Source organism: Suricata suricatta, chromosome 3 (assembly GCF_006229205.1).
Source record: "Suricata suricatta isolate VVHF042 chromosome 3, meerkat_22Aug2017_6uvM2_HiC, whole genome shotgun sequence".
Taxonomy (NCBI): domain Eukaryota; kingdom Metazoa; phylum Chordata; class Mammalia; order Carnivora; family Herpestidae; genus Suricata; species Suricata suricatta.
Window position 1 is genome coordinate 90,637,598 of NC_043702.1, and position 16,314 is coordinate 90,653,911.

General features: G+C 38.8%; 2 protein-coding genes and 1 non-coding gene across 11 annotated transcripts in view; 1 reads left to right on the top strand and 2 right to left on the bottom strand.

The window, feature by feature from the left end:
* The window catches only part of R3HDM1 (R3H domain containing 1), a 201,029-nt gene extending 200,248 nt beyond the window's left edge, over nucleotides 1–781 (bottom strand). For all 9 annotated transcript variants that reach the window (XM_029934656.1, XM_029934659.1, XM_029934655.1 and 6 more), the window contains exon 1: nucleotides 619–781. The gene's annotated coding sequence lies outside the window, so the exon portion shown is untranslated. The remainder of the gene's footprint in view (nucleotides 1–618) is intronic.
* A 945-nt stretch (nucleotides 782–1,726) lies between these two features.
* The window catches only part of ZRANB3 (zinc finger RANBP2-type containing 3), a 281,276-nt gene continuing 266,688 nt past the window's right edge, over nucleotides 1,727–16,314 (top strand). Inside the window, exon 1 of the mRNA XM_029934667.1 lies at nucleotides 1,727–1,747. The gene's annotated coding sequence lies outside the window, so the exon portion shown is untranslated. The remainder of the gene's footprint in view (nucleotides 1,748–16,314) is intronic.
* On the bottom strand, nucleotides 6,610–6,714 carry LOC115288766. The gene has a single exon (XR_003907170.1). It is a non-coding gene; the product is annotated as a U6 spliceosomal RNA (small nuclear RNA).

The following is a 16,314-nucleotide window of genomic DNA, read 5'->3' on the forward strand; positions in this document are numbered from 1 at the left end:
TATTCCCATTGTGCTTTTTCTGGTTCCACAGACAAGATGTGACTACATTTTTCACCAACCGGTCCGAACACCTGATTTCCTTTCTAAAAATTCTCCCGGTGCGAGACCGGGGGCCGAGGCTGGGGTGGGCCGGGGAGCCCGAGGCACCGGCGCCAGTCACCCGAGAGAGCAGAACCATGCACGGCACCCGCTCCTGGCAGGCCTGCTGTGGCTGGTTCCCGAGTCCCTGGGGCTGTAAGGGCAGCAAGCAGCAGCCATGGCAGGGACACGGGAACCTTTCCCCTGCCTCCTCCGCTAGGCCTCGAGGGGTTTGCTTTTCACATGGCCTCCGGGTGGGGGCGGTGGGCACAAGGTAGTGGATGCAGCTGCAGCCGCAGCGGCGGGCCAGGCGAGCCAAGCTCCCTCGGAACCCGACCTCCCGGCGGGCTGGCAGCAGCAGGACCTCGGCGGGGCCCTGGCTGGAACGCCGATGGCTCGGCGGGGCAGGCCCCCTTCTCACACACATCTCTCCCCTGCCTGCCTCCTTCTCCGTTAGCGCTACCGGTTGGCGGGCGGGGGAGGGGAGCGAGGCGCGTTATTCCCGGGGAGCTGGAGGGGGGAGGGGAGGGCATCTCTTACCCGCGTTACTGAGGAGGAGGAGGAGGAGGAGGCGGTTGGAGCGCGGCGCGGCGGGGCGACAGCGGGGCTGGGTGGGTGCAAGTAAGAGTCTTACGAAAGGGAATTAACCCCATCACCAGCCCGGACACCGGCTCCAGCGGCAGCCGCGGCTGGTAGAATTCCGCCCCTTCCCACCACGCACTAGCCCCGCCTCTTAGTTCTCTTTGAGGGGCAGTGGACAAATCATAGGTTATACATCCTCCGAGTGACATGAGGATCATCCAATCAGGCCTGAACAAACGGTCTTCTCTCCACCCCTTTATCTCCTCCCAGGCGGCGGGAGAGCACAGCCAAGTCTTCCTCCACCCTCAAGGGAAAAAGAACCAATCAGTGGTAAGTAACCGCCCTTGAAGGACGCAAAGGACAACCAATGGTAAAACTAAGAGGACAGCCATTTTGCCCACTTGTAAAAAAGCCACCTTTCCCACGAGTTGGGAGCCTGAGGTTGAGGAGTTCTGGGAGTTTTTACTGACCTGGATATATTGGAAAGACAACCGTATTTCTCCGGAGAATATTTATAGAGCTCTGTAGGAGTAAATAAACATTATTATTCTCCATGTGGAGGGAAGTGAGGAATACTGTTTAAGGGCTTGGCTCCTCCCTTTAGCGGTAACGGGTTCTATGCAGAACACCTGGTTTCTCCAGCTTCGGGCGGGGGTGGGTGGCAGGGGGGAAGGCGGGTTTACTGCCCTGTTCGGCCTACGGGGGACTACACTTCCCAATGTGCTTTGCCCCGACCCTGTGCTATCCTAATTTTACTTCTCTTGGAGCCTGACGGGAATTGTAGTTCCTGGAGGGCACCAATGGCATCTGGTTGGCCAATGAGAGGGGACAAAATATAAAAGATTTAGGAGTCTGGGGTGGGGAACCAGTTGCAAGTCTGTGGCGAATCTTTTTAGCCACACTAACAGAAGAGGTAAGGCAGAACGGTAGTCAGAGAAGAGTTTTCTCAGAACGCTTTATGGGTTTTAGATTCTTGGTATTTGAACTTTCTTACTTTCAGTTTGTCCCTTTGAAGTCACTTCCGCTTTGGGGCGGACGCGAGCCAAACCTGTGGCGGGAGTTGGAGATTCTGCAGCGAATACACCAGGTGTGGCTTTCGGAGTAGCGTGGCGGGCAAGTCGGTAGTTTTTTTGCTAGAGAGGTAGGAAGTTGAACGGCATATAACTGCATTTTAAGAGTGGACGAAATGGGATGGCAGTAGTTCCCAAGTTCATAATGCCATTCTGCATCCCTAGTCCTCAATCCCAGAGTCCCAATTTGCTTATCTTTTGATTGCTCACAATTAGATTGCACTCATGTACAATTAGATTGCACTCATGTATTTGTGGAAGGTGCCTCTAAGGTTTTTAGCCACTTAGCATGCATGAAGCATGGCTTCAGGTCGTCCCTTTGACTAAAAACGGACTCAGAAGTTCTGAGCTAACAACTCCCACTTGTACAAACGCTGGTTGAAAGGAGATAAGCTACAGAAGGGCACTGGATTGATATAAAAAATGGCCCATTTTTTTTTTTTAATAAAGCATCAGTGTTGTGGAACCAACAGCATTATCTCTTAGTTGTTTTTTGGTTTTTTTTTAGATCTTTAATCTTAATTTGAGTTAACATACAGTATTACATTAGTTTCAGGTGCATAATATAGATCTTTTTTTTTAATGCAGTTGAAATTTTCAGTATAGTTTTGCAGTATAGCCTATAGATGCTTAGTTTCCTTTTTTCGTTTTGTCGTGATTTTTTCCAGTGTAAATCAAGTTAAGAAAGTTACGGCCATTATGTTATTGACTTTCCTCATCCAGCAATGATACTAAGTGCAAGTAAGTTTTTCCTACAGCAATATGCAAGTATTGTTAACTGACGTTTATAGTTGAAGAAATTGGTGTTCAGTGACATTCTTTAAGATTTTAAGGCCTTGATGAGTAAATTTTGGACCTGAGATTAATATCCAAGTCTGTCTCATTCCTCATCCCTTAATCAGTAATCCTGTTTCTCAAGTATTTATTGATTCCCCAAGATGTGCATAGGGAGTGAGAAATGTAGAATTCCATTCTAGAATTTGGAAACCAGTGGTGGTAACGACTTACTTTTTTTTAAAGTATCCTTTGTTATGTACATAATATGTACTCATTGTATTTAAAAACACAGGCAAATATTGTAAAGAAGGTCATCTGTGATACTGTTATTCAAAGATACCACAATTAAATTTTGGTGACTGATCTTTAGAGATATCTTTATTGTAGGTACAGACATTTGCATGAATGCTCTCATACTACCTTGCTTTTTTGTAAACCTTTTTTTTTTCCAGTTCAACAGTAGGCTGTGGATATGACTAGATATATATATATTAATATCATCATTTTTATTGCTATCTAGTATTCAGTTGTGTCTCTAACATAACCAAGTCCTACCTGATGGATATTTACATTTTTTAAATTAAGTTTGATTGTGGTAAAAAACAAAATTTATCACCTTAACCGTTTTTAAGTGTACAATAGTGTTAAGTATATGCACTTTGTTACTTAACAGATACTAGAACTTTTTCATCTTGCAAAACTGAAGCTGTATTTTTTTTACCAACAACTCCCCTTTCCCCTCCCTCAGCCCTTGGCATCCACCATTCTACTTTGTTTATAAGCGTTTGGCTACTTTAGATACCTCTTATAAGTGAAATCACACAGTATCTGTCCTTGGACTGCCTTATTTGACTTCTACATGGTGTCCTCAAGGTTCATCCATGTTATAGCATAGTAAGGGATTTCCTTTTTCATGGCTGAATAATATTCATATATACATATATATATATATACATATATATATACACACACACACATATATGTGTATATATATGTATATACTGCACTTTGTTTATCCATTCATCTGTCAATATACATTTAGATTGCTTCTACCTTTTGACAAGGGTGTGCATGCATCTCTTCAGGATCCTGTTTTCATTTCTTTTGGATATATGCCCAGAAGTGGGATTGCTGGGTTAGTTATTAACTTCTAAAAGGAATCCTGTTGTGAGCAACATCTTTATATGCTTGCCTAATTATCCTGTAAATCTAACGTTTTTTTTTTTGAATTGCTCTTTAGAAAGCCTGTGCCCATTCTCTTTCTTACTAACAGTGCTTGAAAGCATCCAGCTGCCATCTTGTATTCTGTCTTGATTTCAAAACCTGATTCTTCCATTACTTTGTATGTAATTGAATTCAATTGATGTTGTGCGTCTTTTATTGTCCATTGTTTAATCTTTTGAATAGCCTGTTTTCATAGTCTCTTAATACTTTTTTTTAAATGTTTGTTTACTTATTTATTTTGAGAGAGAGAACGCGAACGCCTGTGAGCAGGGGAGAGGGCAGAGAGAGAGGGAGACAGAGGGTCTGAAGCAGACTCTGCACTGACAGCTGAGAGCTGTGCAGGGCTTGAACTCATGAACTCTGATGAGATCATGACCTGAGCCAAAAGTCGGCTGCTTAACTGACTGTGCCACCCAGGTGCCCCTATAATCACTTTATTTTTTTTAAATAGAGGCTTGCATTTTATTAGGTAGCATCTGGTAGAATCTAATGACTTCTGCATGGTAATTACAACATCCCACTGTACCTCATAGCCTTTTCCAAGCCTTCAAATTCAACATGTGCCCTAAACCAGTTCTTCTTCTCATTATCCTCTCATTTGTTTATTTGGTCAAGAAATATTTATTGAGCTTCTGCTAAGAGAAGTACTGGTGAATAGTCAAGAGAATGGGCTCCAGGCTGCCTTGGTTTGATTCTGGGTTTAGCCGTGTGCTTGTTGGGTAACCTTGTGCAGATTAGTTAACAATCTGTGCCTTAGTTTTCTTATCTATAAAATTGAGATAATAGAATACCTACACCACAGATTATTGTGAGGATTAAATGACCTAATAACGTAAAGCATGTAAAATAGTGCCTGGCCTATATTCAGTGTTAGTTTTTTAGTTAGTTATATTAAGTTTGTTTATTGACCTGGTTGATTCTAGAGTGCTGAAGTAAAATGATAAATAAGACAGTTTATAGTTCTTGACTTTATAAAGGCATCCCAGTAGTAGGGAAAGACAAAATTCAAGTAAATAGATAAAAATAGTTGCTAATTATAGTAAGCACTTTAAGGAAACCAACTGATATTAAGGAAAATGTGGGGGACTCAATTTGGGAGCTAAGGAAAATGTGGGGGACTCAATTTGGGAGCTAATGCAGTATTCCAGTTGAGCAGTGATAGTTTGGGATAGCAATGGAACTGGAAAGAAATGGATACATTTGAGATATGCCTTAGGAATAATTAATAATAAATGGATTTAATATGCTGGCTAAAGGAGAGGGAGAAATGAAGAGTGAACCCAAGTTGCTGATTTGAGTAACTTGCACGGTTGTACTTTTACTGAGAGATTAGGCAAGGAGCACACAAGTTTGGTGGAGAAATATGACTGGTTTTGGACAGTTAGGTTAGAAATGTCTGTGAGACGTCCAACATGTCAGGTAAGTAATTAACTACAAGAGTCTAAAGCCAAGAAATTATAAATTGTATTACCTGGGCTGTTAGTGGTAGGCTTCTAAAGGTTTTTCCCTGCCCCCACATCCATTCTTCCAAATTTGACAAGGTAATCTTTGTAAACTAATAGCCTGATTAAACTCTAGGAAAGGCCCTCAGTTTCTTACTGAATAAAATCCAGACTTTTTTTTAGAGAACACTTCCCTGATCTGGCCTGTTATTACTTCTTTACACTTTTCCCAAGCATTTTATTTTTTTAGCTACACTAGATGTAGCCAAATTGCCGCAATTCTTGGAACCATTTCCACTGACAATTTTTGTTTGCCTAGGATGAATTTTTGAAATTTAGTTACCTAGATTAACTGAACTTGATCTTCCATTGAACAGAAGATTTGACTTAATTCTCTGAATGATGCAGAATTTTCCAAATGTAGGTATCCTTTCTATCTTAAGAACTTTCTTGGGTGTTCTAATACCCTAATACCCTAATGGGGGGCCCTAATCTATATTCACTAAACAACCCCCCTCTAATCTTAATCACTCTGCAAACTATGTCCGCTGATTACCCTACTGTAACTTGAATTTGCCTTACTGTCTTTAAACTTAGGGAGACTTTTCTTTCTTTCTTTTTTAAATTTTTTTAATGGCTGTATGCTTTTGAGAGAGAGAGAGAGACAGAGACCAATATTGAGTGGGGGAGGGGCAGAAAGAGGGAGACACAGAATCTGAAGCAAGCTCCAGGCTCAGCTGAGAGCACAGAGCCCAACACAGGGCTCGAACCCATGAACTACAAGATCATAACCTGAGCTGAAGTTGGAGGCTTAACCGACTGAGCCACCGAGCTGCCCCAGGGTGACTTCTATATTTAAATCTATAGGCCAACTGATACAACATGCTAGTTTCTAGTTTTTGGAATGCTGTGTCCTCTGTGAATTTTATTTCCACATTAGTTTAGCCATGAACTCCTGTGGTCCCACCTTATACTTTCTCATCTCTAGAAATATTCTACCTCCTAGTCTCTCTAATCTTGGCCCCCTGTTCTTTGAAACTTTAGTATAATAAAGGATATTGAGTGCTTAGTGCCAGGTACTGACTGCTCAAGGTTCATAGAATACACCAGGAAACAACATGGACAAGAATATCTGTCACTGTGGAGCTTACACCCTAGTGTGGAAAGACAGACAGTAAGCTATATAAGCAATATAGCAAACTATAGCAGGTACCCAAATCATACAGTGTTTTACAAGGTAATAAGTCCCATCAAGAAAGAAAATGCAGGCTAGGGAAGAGATAATAGGGAGTTGTAATTCTCATTTGTTTCTTGTTTTTAAAAATTTAAACTTGTGTTCTGAAATAATTTAAGACATACAGAGTCAGAAGAATAGTGCCAAGACCTAGAATCACATATCGTTAACATTTTGCCACGATTATAAAATTCTTTCTCTCAAAAATGTGTAACACTTCTTGAATTTGTGTATAGTCTTTGTGCAGGGGCTGTGCTAACCTTCTCTGTTGTTCCAATTTTAGTATATGTGCTGCTGAAGCAAGCACAAAAGTTGCAATTTTAAATAAGGTAGGCAAGTCAAGTTTACATGGAAAATTTGACATTTCAGAAAAGACTCTTGAAGGAATCAAGAGAAGTAGTCATGTACATAATTGAGGGAGAGTGGTATAAGCAGATGGACCAGCTAGTGCAGAGTCCAAAAAGAAACATGTAAGGACGTCATTGGGACAGAGAAGAAAAAGTAAGCTGGAAGGGTAAGAGGAGTGGGAGCATATTGTAGAAGGGCTATTTCTACGTCAATAGAACTTTTATCTGAGTAAAACTGGGAACCACTGAGCAGTTCTGAGGAATGTTATGGTCAGACTTAATTTTTCAAAGTATCCTGCTAACTGGTACATTGAGAGGAGAATGTGGGGAGGGAGGTGGACGTTGGGATATCAGTTAGATTCTTGCAGGAATTCAGACTAGAAATAAAGTGGCTCAGATCAGGTGAGAGATTTGAAGGTGGTAGGAAATGAATGGTGGGATTCCAGGTATAATTTGAATCTAACAAGAGTTGCTGATGGATTGGATGTGCAGGATGAGACACTGAGAGAAGTCAAGAAATTGGCGTGAACAAATGGAAAGATGAGATGGGGAAGATTGAGGATGGAGTATGGTTTGAGAAAAAGATCTAGGGCTCAGCTTTAGTCAGTCGTCTTAAGTTAGAGATGCCCATAACAGCATCTGTTGTGTAGATGTTTGGTTAGATACAGGAGTCTGAAGTTCAGGAGAGGTGTGATCTCCAGATATGAATGTGGCAGTCAGGGGCACCTGGGTAGCTCAGTTGGTTAAGTTTCTGACTTTGGCTCACATCATGATCTCGAGGTTCATGAGTTACACCCCTGCATCCAGCTCTGTGCTGACAGCTCAGAGCCTGGAGCCTGTTTCAGATTCAGTTTCCCTCTCTCTCTCTCTCTCTCTCTGCCCTTCCCCTGCTTGCTCTCTCTCTCTCTCACTATCTCTCTCAAAAACAAACACTGAAAAATACGGGGCTCCTGGGTGGCTCAGTTGGTTAAGCAGCAGGTCATGACCTCACAGTTTGTGGGTTGGAACCCTGTATCAGCCTCTGTGCTGACAGCTCAGAGCCTGGAGCCTGCTTCTGATTCTGTGTCTCCCTCTCTCTCTGCCCCTCCCCTGCTCATGCTCTGTGTCTCTCTCTCTCAAACATAAATAAATGTTAAAAAAATTTTTTTTTAAAATGTGGGAGTAATTGGCATAGAGGTAATATCTAAAACTGATATGCTAAATGATATCTCCAAACGATAGGGCAAGCATTACTAAGAACTGAGCCCTGGTACTTTCAAACCTTATAAGGGCAGGTAGATGAAAAACCAGCATGATTTAGACTGAGCAGGAGTGAAAATTGAGATAAGAGAGAAACCATGAGGATGTGGTATTCTAGAGTCTAAGTGAAAAACATGATTTAATGAGGAGGGAATGATTTACAGATACATCCAGTAAGATGAAGACTGAGAATTCCTACCTGCTCTCTTCCTTTTGTTTCCAAATCAGGGCCTTTGTGTGTGCTTCTCATGTGGTTATTGTGTATTCTTTGTCTCAGCTTTGATGTATGTATCTCTTAGGAAGCCTTCTAAACCTCCAAATCTGCTTCCTTAATACCTAATACTTTCCCTATAGTACTTCTTCAAAACTGCAGCTTTTATTTATTTATTTATTTTTTTACTATGGATCCAGAACTTAGTGCAGTGCTTGCTCCATGTAAATGCCCAAATACATTTTTGTTGAATGCATGAAAGAATGGAATTCTGGAATAAAATTTATTAGATGATTTTTTTAACTGTAATTCTTTCGACGTTTTAAAATAGACACTTTCACTGTGATTTAGTTCTGAAGCAGAAGCGGTACATTCCTGTGTTGAAAAGAAAGCAAAGATCCAGATATGTTTTATCTCTGTCACTAGCTACATGATCTTGGAGTTTTATATTTGTGGACCTCATTATCCCAAACTTTGAGATCCACTGGTGTGTGTTGAGTCCCCATTTTTTGAAATTAAACTTTCTATTTTGAAATCATTGTAAATTCACTTACTGTTGTGAAAAATAATGCAAAGGGATCCTGCATATGCTTCACCCAGTCTTCCTCAATGGTAATAGCTTTTAAAACTGTAGTACAATATCACAGCGGGGATATTGACATACTCAAGAAAGAGAACAATTGCATCTCACAGGGATACCTCAATGTTCCCTTTTCATAGCATCCATCGCTTCTGTTCCTCCACCTTCACGCCTGGCAACTACTAATCTGTTCTCTACTTTTATAATTTTGACATTGCAGTAATTTTATATAAATGGAATCAACAAATATGTAACTTTTGGAGATTGGCGCTTTTATTTTTTTTAACTCCACATAATTCTTTGGAGATTCATCCAGATCGTTGTGTATATCAATTGTCCCTCTTTATTGCTGAGTAGGGTTCCATGATTTGGATATACCACAGTTTGATCATTCACCCACTGCAGTATGTCTGAGTTCTTTCTAGTTTTTGGCTGATATGAATAAAACTACTGTAAATATTCATGAATAGTGGTTTTTAAAAATTTTTTAATATTTTGTAGGCAGAAGTTTTGATTTCCCTAGGAAAAATGCCCAGGAGTAACATTGCTGAGTCAGATGGCAGTTGGATATTTAATTACTTAAGAAATTATCAAACAATTTTCCCCAGTGATTGCATATCCCATCTTCCTAGAAGCCTACATCAAGATAGGATTTGGGGTGGGTTTTTTTGGCTTTATTTCTTTGGTTTTGGGTTGTTTTATTTATTTATTTTTAGTGTTTATGTATTTTGGGGGAGAGTGAGAGAGAGAGAGAGAGAGAGCGCGAGCGAGCGAGCGCACACTCATGTGCATGAGGGGGGAGGGGCAGAGAAGGAAAGAGAGAAAATGCGAAGCAGGCTCCATGCTATCACTGGAAAGTCCAACATGTGACTCAATCTCACAAACCCTAAGAACAAGACCTGAGCCAAAATCAAGAGTTGGAACTTAACCAACTGAGCCACACACTTTTATTGTGTGTAAATTCTTTGGGTGAAGATTTACTTCTCTTTAGGTTTTGTAGCCTTACAAACTTGCATTTGAGTCCTGGCTTTCTTACCCAATGTCATAGTTTCCTCATTAGTGAAGAAGAATATAGTACTTGTCATACAGTTGTCAGGAAAAAATTAGCCAGTATATGTTCAAGTTCTTGACACATAGAAGACATTATTATATGATAGGCATCCCCCAAAACATCACTTCTTCCTACACCTTTGGAAATAATAACTGGGCCTGTTTTTGCTGATGTTCATGTTGTTTCAGTGACATATCGTATCATCTTAAGAGTTTGTTTATATTATAATCAGTTCCAGTCTACTAACAGAGTTATCACTTCTTTGTTTTATGTCTTGTTTAATTTTACTAAAAAGTCTTTTACAATTTTTCTGCTTACAGGTCTTGCACTTGTTTTTATTAGATTCATTTCTAAGATTTGCAAATTAAAAAAAATTTTTTTAACGTTTATTCATTCTTGATAGAGACAGAGCATGAGTGGGGGAGGGACAGAGAAGAGGGAGACAGAATCTGAAGCAGGCTCCAGGCTCTGAGCTGTCAGCACAGAGCCTGACATGGAGTTCGAACCCACCAACCATGAGATCATGACCTGAGCCAAAGTCTGACGCTTTACAGACTGAGCCACCCAGACGCCCCTAAGATTTGTAGTTTTTGATACTCTTGAGAATGGTATCAATTTAAAATTTTATTTTCTGCTTTTTGCCTATGTAGAGGAACATGACTGTGTATATTATGTATTCATCAACCTTACTAAATTTGCTTATAAGTCTAATTATTCATAAATTATTTTAATTGTATGTACGTAACCCTGCTCTGTCATCTGTTAGATTTTTATTTTTTTATTTAATGTTTTTTAATGTTTTAAAATTTTTTATTTCTTTAAAAAATTTTTTAACATTTATTTATTTTTGAGAAACAGAGTGTGAGCAGAGGAGGGCAGAGAGAGGGTGGCATAGAACCTGAAGCAGGCTCCAGGCTATAAGCCCAGAGCCTGACGCAGGCTGGAACTCACGAACCACAAGATCATGACCTGAGCCAAAGTCAGCCACTTTAACTTACTAAGCCACCCAGGCTCCCCTGTTTTTTTATATTTAAGAGAGAGACAGAGTGCAAGTGGGGGAGGGGCAGAGAGAGAGGGAGTCAGAGAATCCAAAGCAGGCTCCAGGCTGTCAGCACAGAGCCTGATGGGTGGTGTGGGGTAGGTGGAGGGGGTGGGTTCAGGGGGGCATGTTGAACTCACGAACTGTGAAAGCTTGACCTGAGCCAAAGTCGGATGTTCAACCATCTGAGCCACCCAGATGTCCCGTTATTTAATATTGTTAATTGAACAATAGTTGACACTAAGTGTTACATAGTTTTGGGTGTGCAACTTAATAATTTGACAAGTCTATACATTATGCTATGCTCACCATAAGTGTAGCTGCCATCTGTCATTATGCAACTCTATTACAGTACTATTGACTATATTCCTTATGCTGTACCTTTTATCCCTGTGACTTACTTGTTCTTTAATTAGAAGCCTATGATCTCTCACCCGTGCCTTCACCCATTTTGCCCATTTCCTCCCTTCCCCAACTGCAGCCATTGGTATATTCTATTTATGGGTCTGTTTCTACTTTTTGTTTGTTTATTTGTTTATTCATTTGTTTTTTAGATTACACATATAAATGAAATCATATAGTATTTGTCTTTCTTTGTTTGACTTCATTTAGTGTAATAGTCTTTAGATCCATCCATGTTGTTGAAAATGGCAAGATCTTATCCTCTTACAGCTGAGTAACAGTCTTTTGTATATGTAGGACAACTTCTTTATCCTTTCATCTCTTGATGGACACTTGGGTTCCTTACATATCTTGGGTTTTGTAAGTAATGATGCAATAAATAGGATGTGTATATCTTTTGGAATTGGTGTTTTTGTCTTCTTTGGGAAAATACCTACTAGAGGAATTACTGGATCATATGGTAATTCTATTTTTAATTTTTTGAGAACCTCCATAGGTTTTTCACAGTAGCTGGAGTAATTTACAGTCCCACCAATAGTGTGTGAGGGTTCCTTTTTTCCTACATCCTTGCTAACACTTGTTATTTCTTGCCTTTATGATTCTAGGTAGTTTGACAAGGTTAAGGTGATACCTCATTGTGGTTTTGATTTACATTTCCTTGATGGTTATGATGGTGAGCATCTTTTCATTTGTTGACCATCTGTATGTCTTCTTTGGACAAATATCTATTCAGATCTTCTGCCCATTTTTTAATCCAGTTTGTTTGTTTTTTTGGTGTTGAGTTATATAAGTTCTTTACATATTTTGGATATTAACACCTTACCAGATACATCATTTGCAATTATCTTTAACCATTCACTAGATTGCCTTTTTTTTTAAAACTAAAAAAATTTTTTTTCTAATGTTTATTTTTGAGAGAGAGAGAGAAACAGGAAGAAGAAAAGGAGGGGCAGAGAGAAGGAGATGCAGAATCTGAAGCAGGCTCTAGGCTCTGAGCTGTCAGCACAGAGCTGGACGTGGGACTCAAACTCATGGACTGCGAGATCATGACCTGAGCCAAAGGAAGTTGGATGCTTAACTGACTGAGTCACCTAGGCGCCCTCACTAGGTTGCCTTTTTGTTTTGTGGATGGTTTTCTTCTTTGTGCAAATGCTTTGGATTTTGGTGTCATCCCAAAAGTTTATTTTTGCTTTTGTTTCCCTTGCCTGAGGAGACATATCTAGAAAAATGTTGCAAAGGCCAAAGTCAAAGAAATTACTACTTCTGTTTTCTTCTAGGAGTTTTATGGTTTCATGTTTAACATTTAGGTCTTTAGTCCATTTTGACATTTTTGGTTATTTTATTGTTCTTTTTAAAAATTTTTTTGGATGATGTGGAAAAGGGTTTCATTTTTTTGCATGTAGCTGTCCAAAATTCCCAGAACCATTCATTGAGGACACTTTTTTTTTCTTTTTTGTATATTCTTCTCTCCTTTGTCATAAATTAGTTGACCATGTAAGCATGGGTTTATTTCTGGGCTCTCTATTCTGTTGTATTGATCTCTGGGTCTGTTTTTCTGCCAGTACCACACTGTTTTGATTTCTTTAGCTTTGTAGTGTATCTTGAAATACATGACTGTGATACCTCCAGCTTTGTTCTTTCTTAAGATTGCTTTGGTTGTCCACGGTCTTTTGTGGGTCCATACAATTTTTAGGGTTGTTAGAGGAGTTCCGTGGAAAGTGCTGTGGGTATTTTCATAGGGATTGCATTGCATCTGTAGACTGCTTTGGGTAGTTGGGACATTTTAACAGTGTTCTTCCAGTGCATAAGCATGCAATCTCTTCCTATTTGTTCCTGTCATCTTCAGTTTCTTCGTCAATATTTTGTAGTTCTCAGAGTAAGTCTTTCACCTCTGAGTTAGGTTTATTTCTAGGTATTTTATTCTTTTCTGCAATTATAAATGGATTCGTTTTCTCTTTCTGCTACTTTGTTATTAGTGTATAGAAATGCAACTGATGTATGTTTATTAATTTTATACCCTTCAACTTTACTGATTTCACTTTTAATAGTTTTATATTGAATATGTAGTTTTCTATGTATAGTATCATGTCATCTGCAAATACTGAAAACTCCTATCTTAGCAATTTGGATAACTTTTATTTCTTTTTCTTGTCTGATTGCTGTGGCTAGGATTTCCAATACTGGGTTGATTAAAAGTGGCAAGAGTGGACATTCTTATCTTGTTCCTGATCTTAGAGGAAAAGCTCTTAGTGTTTTACCATTGAGTATGATATCAGCTGTGAGTTTTTCATATATAGCATTTATTATGTTTAGGTATGTTCCCTATAAACCTAGTTTGGGGGTCTTTTTTTTTCCATCATGCACAGATGTTGAATTTTACCAAATGCATTTTCTGCATCTATTAAGATGATCATATGATTTTTATCTTTAATTTTGTTGATTGTGGCATATCATGTTGATTGATTTGCTAACATTGAATCATTATTGTGACCTTGGAATAAATCTCACTTGGTCATGGTGAATGAACTTTTTAATGTATTGTTGAATGTAGTTTGCTAATATTTTGTTGAAGATTTTTGCTCCTATGTTTAGAGATATTGGCCTGTAGGTTTCTTTTTTTGGTAGTTTCTTTGGTATCAGGGTAATGCTGGCCTAATAGAATGAATTTGTAAGTTTTATTCCTCCACTATTTCTTGGGCTAGTTTGAGGACAATAGATATTTAAAATTTTTATTATTATTATTATTTTGTAAAAGTTTATTTATTTTGAGAAAGAGCACACAGGAGGGGCAGAGAAAGAGGGAGAGAATCCTAAGTAGGCTTCTCACTACCTGGAGCCTGCTTCAGATTCTGTGTTTACCTCTCTCTCTGCCAGTATCCCGCTTGTGCTCTGTCTCTTTCTCTCTCTCTCTCTCAAAAATAAATAAACCTTAAAAAGATTAAAAAAAAAAAAGGTAGCATTGGTTTTCTGCCTGGATAAACTATCCTTTGATATAACTGGGGTGTTAAAGTCTCCTACTATTATTATATTACTGTAATTTCTCCCTTTATCTGTATTAACATTTGTGTTATGGATTGTGTTGGTAATCCATCATTGGGTAGACAGGTATTTATAATTGTTCTATCCCCTTGTTGAATTATCTCCTTTATCATTATGTAGTGTGCTTCTTTGTCTTTCGTTACATTGTTAGTTAAAAAAAACTTTTTTTTAACATTTATTCATTTTTGAGAGACAGAGACAGAGTGTGAGCTGGGGAGGGTCAGAGAGAGAGGGAGACACAGAATCTGAAGCAGGCTCCAGGCTCTGAGCTGTCTACACAGGGCCCAATGTGGGCTCAAACTCACAAACCGCGAGATCATGACCTGAGAGCTGAAGTCGGACGCTTAACTGACTGAGCCACTTAGGCACCCCACATTGTTAGTTTTAAAATCTTTTGTCTGATACAGGTATTGGTACCCTGGCTTTTTTCTCCCTTCCATTTTCATGGAATATCTCTTTCCTTCCTTTAGTTTTCAGTTTCTGTGTCTTTTTAGGTCTGAAGGGAGTCTCTAGTAGGCAGAGACTACTAGATTGGTCGTTTTTTTCTTTAACTTTTCTGCCCCCCCATATCTTTCTGATTGGATCATTTAGTCCATTTACATTTAAAATAATTATTGATAGGTATGTGTCTGTTTCCACTTTGTTAATTGTTTCTAGTTGTTTTTGATAGTCTTCTCTGTCCTTTTTTCTTTCTTTTGCTCTCTTAGTGATTGATTACTTTCTGTAGTATTATGCTTGACTTTCTTTTTATTGTTTATGTATTATAGGTGTTGTGTTTGTCGTTACCATGAGGTTCACATATAGTGTCCTAATTATAGATCAGGCTGTATTAAGTTGATGGCCACTTAAGTCTGAACACAGAAGTTGTAAAAGAACTTCTGTTTTTACTCATGCCTTTCATGTTTTATTTATATGTCCTATTTTACCTAGGTATACTCTTAATTTTCTCACTTCTAATTATGCACCTCTCTTTTCCACTTAAAGAATTCCCTTTATGATTTCTTATAAGGCTGTTTTAGTGGTGATACACTTCTTTAAATTTTGTTATCTGAGAACTCTACCTCTCCTTCAATTCTGAATAATAATTATGACAGGTACCCTATTTTTGGTCTTATTTCAACACTTTGAATATATGATGCCACTCATTTCCAGCCCACAAAGGTTCTACTGAGAAATCAGCTGATAGTCTTAATGGTATTTCCCCTGTATGCAACTTTTTACTTTTTTGTTACTGATTTTTAAATTTGTTCTTTATCTTTAACCTTTGACATTTCAATTATTATGTGTCATGGTGTGCACCTTCTTGCGCCATCTTTTTTGAAATTCTCTATGCTTCATGAACCTGGATGTCTCTTTTTTTGTAGGTTAGGGAATTTTTCATCTATTATTTTTTAAATGTTATATGCCTTTTTCTCTCTTTTCCTTCTGGGACCCATATAATGTGAATGTTTGTTTGGGTTTGTAAAGAGATCCCCTAACTGTCCTTATTTATTGAAATTATTATTATTATTATTGTTATTGTTATTGTTATTATTATTATATATTTTGCTGTTTAGCACAGGTACTTTCATTACTCTTTATTCCAGATCACAAATCTGTTCTTCTACATCTTCTAATGTATTGTTGATTCCCACTAATGTAATTTCCATTTCACTTATTGTATTTCTCAACTCTGGTTCTATTTTTTGAAATTTTCTGTTTGTCAAAAGTCTCGCAGTTTTTCCATTCTTCAGTCCAAATTATGATCATTAATTGAATCTTTTATCAAGCATATTGCTTATCTGTTTCATTTAGTTCTTTTTCTGAGGTTTTGCTTTGTTCTTTCATTTGGAGCATGTTCCTCTGTTCCCTCATTTTGCATGACTTTCTGTGTTTGTTTCTATGAATTGGGTGGAACAGCTGATTCTCCTAAATTTGAAAGAATGGTCTTGTATATGGTCATTCCCTGTGTGGACTCTGTGTGCCTAGTGACTGGCTGGGTGGCAGGAGCTGTGTCTGG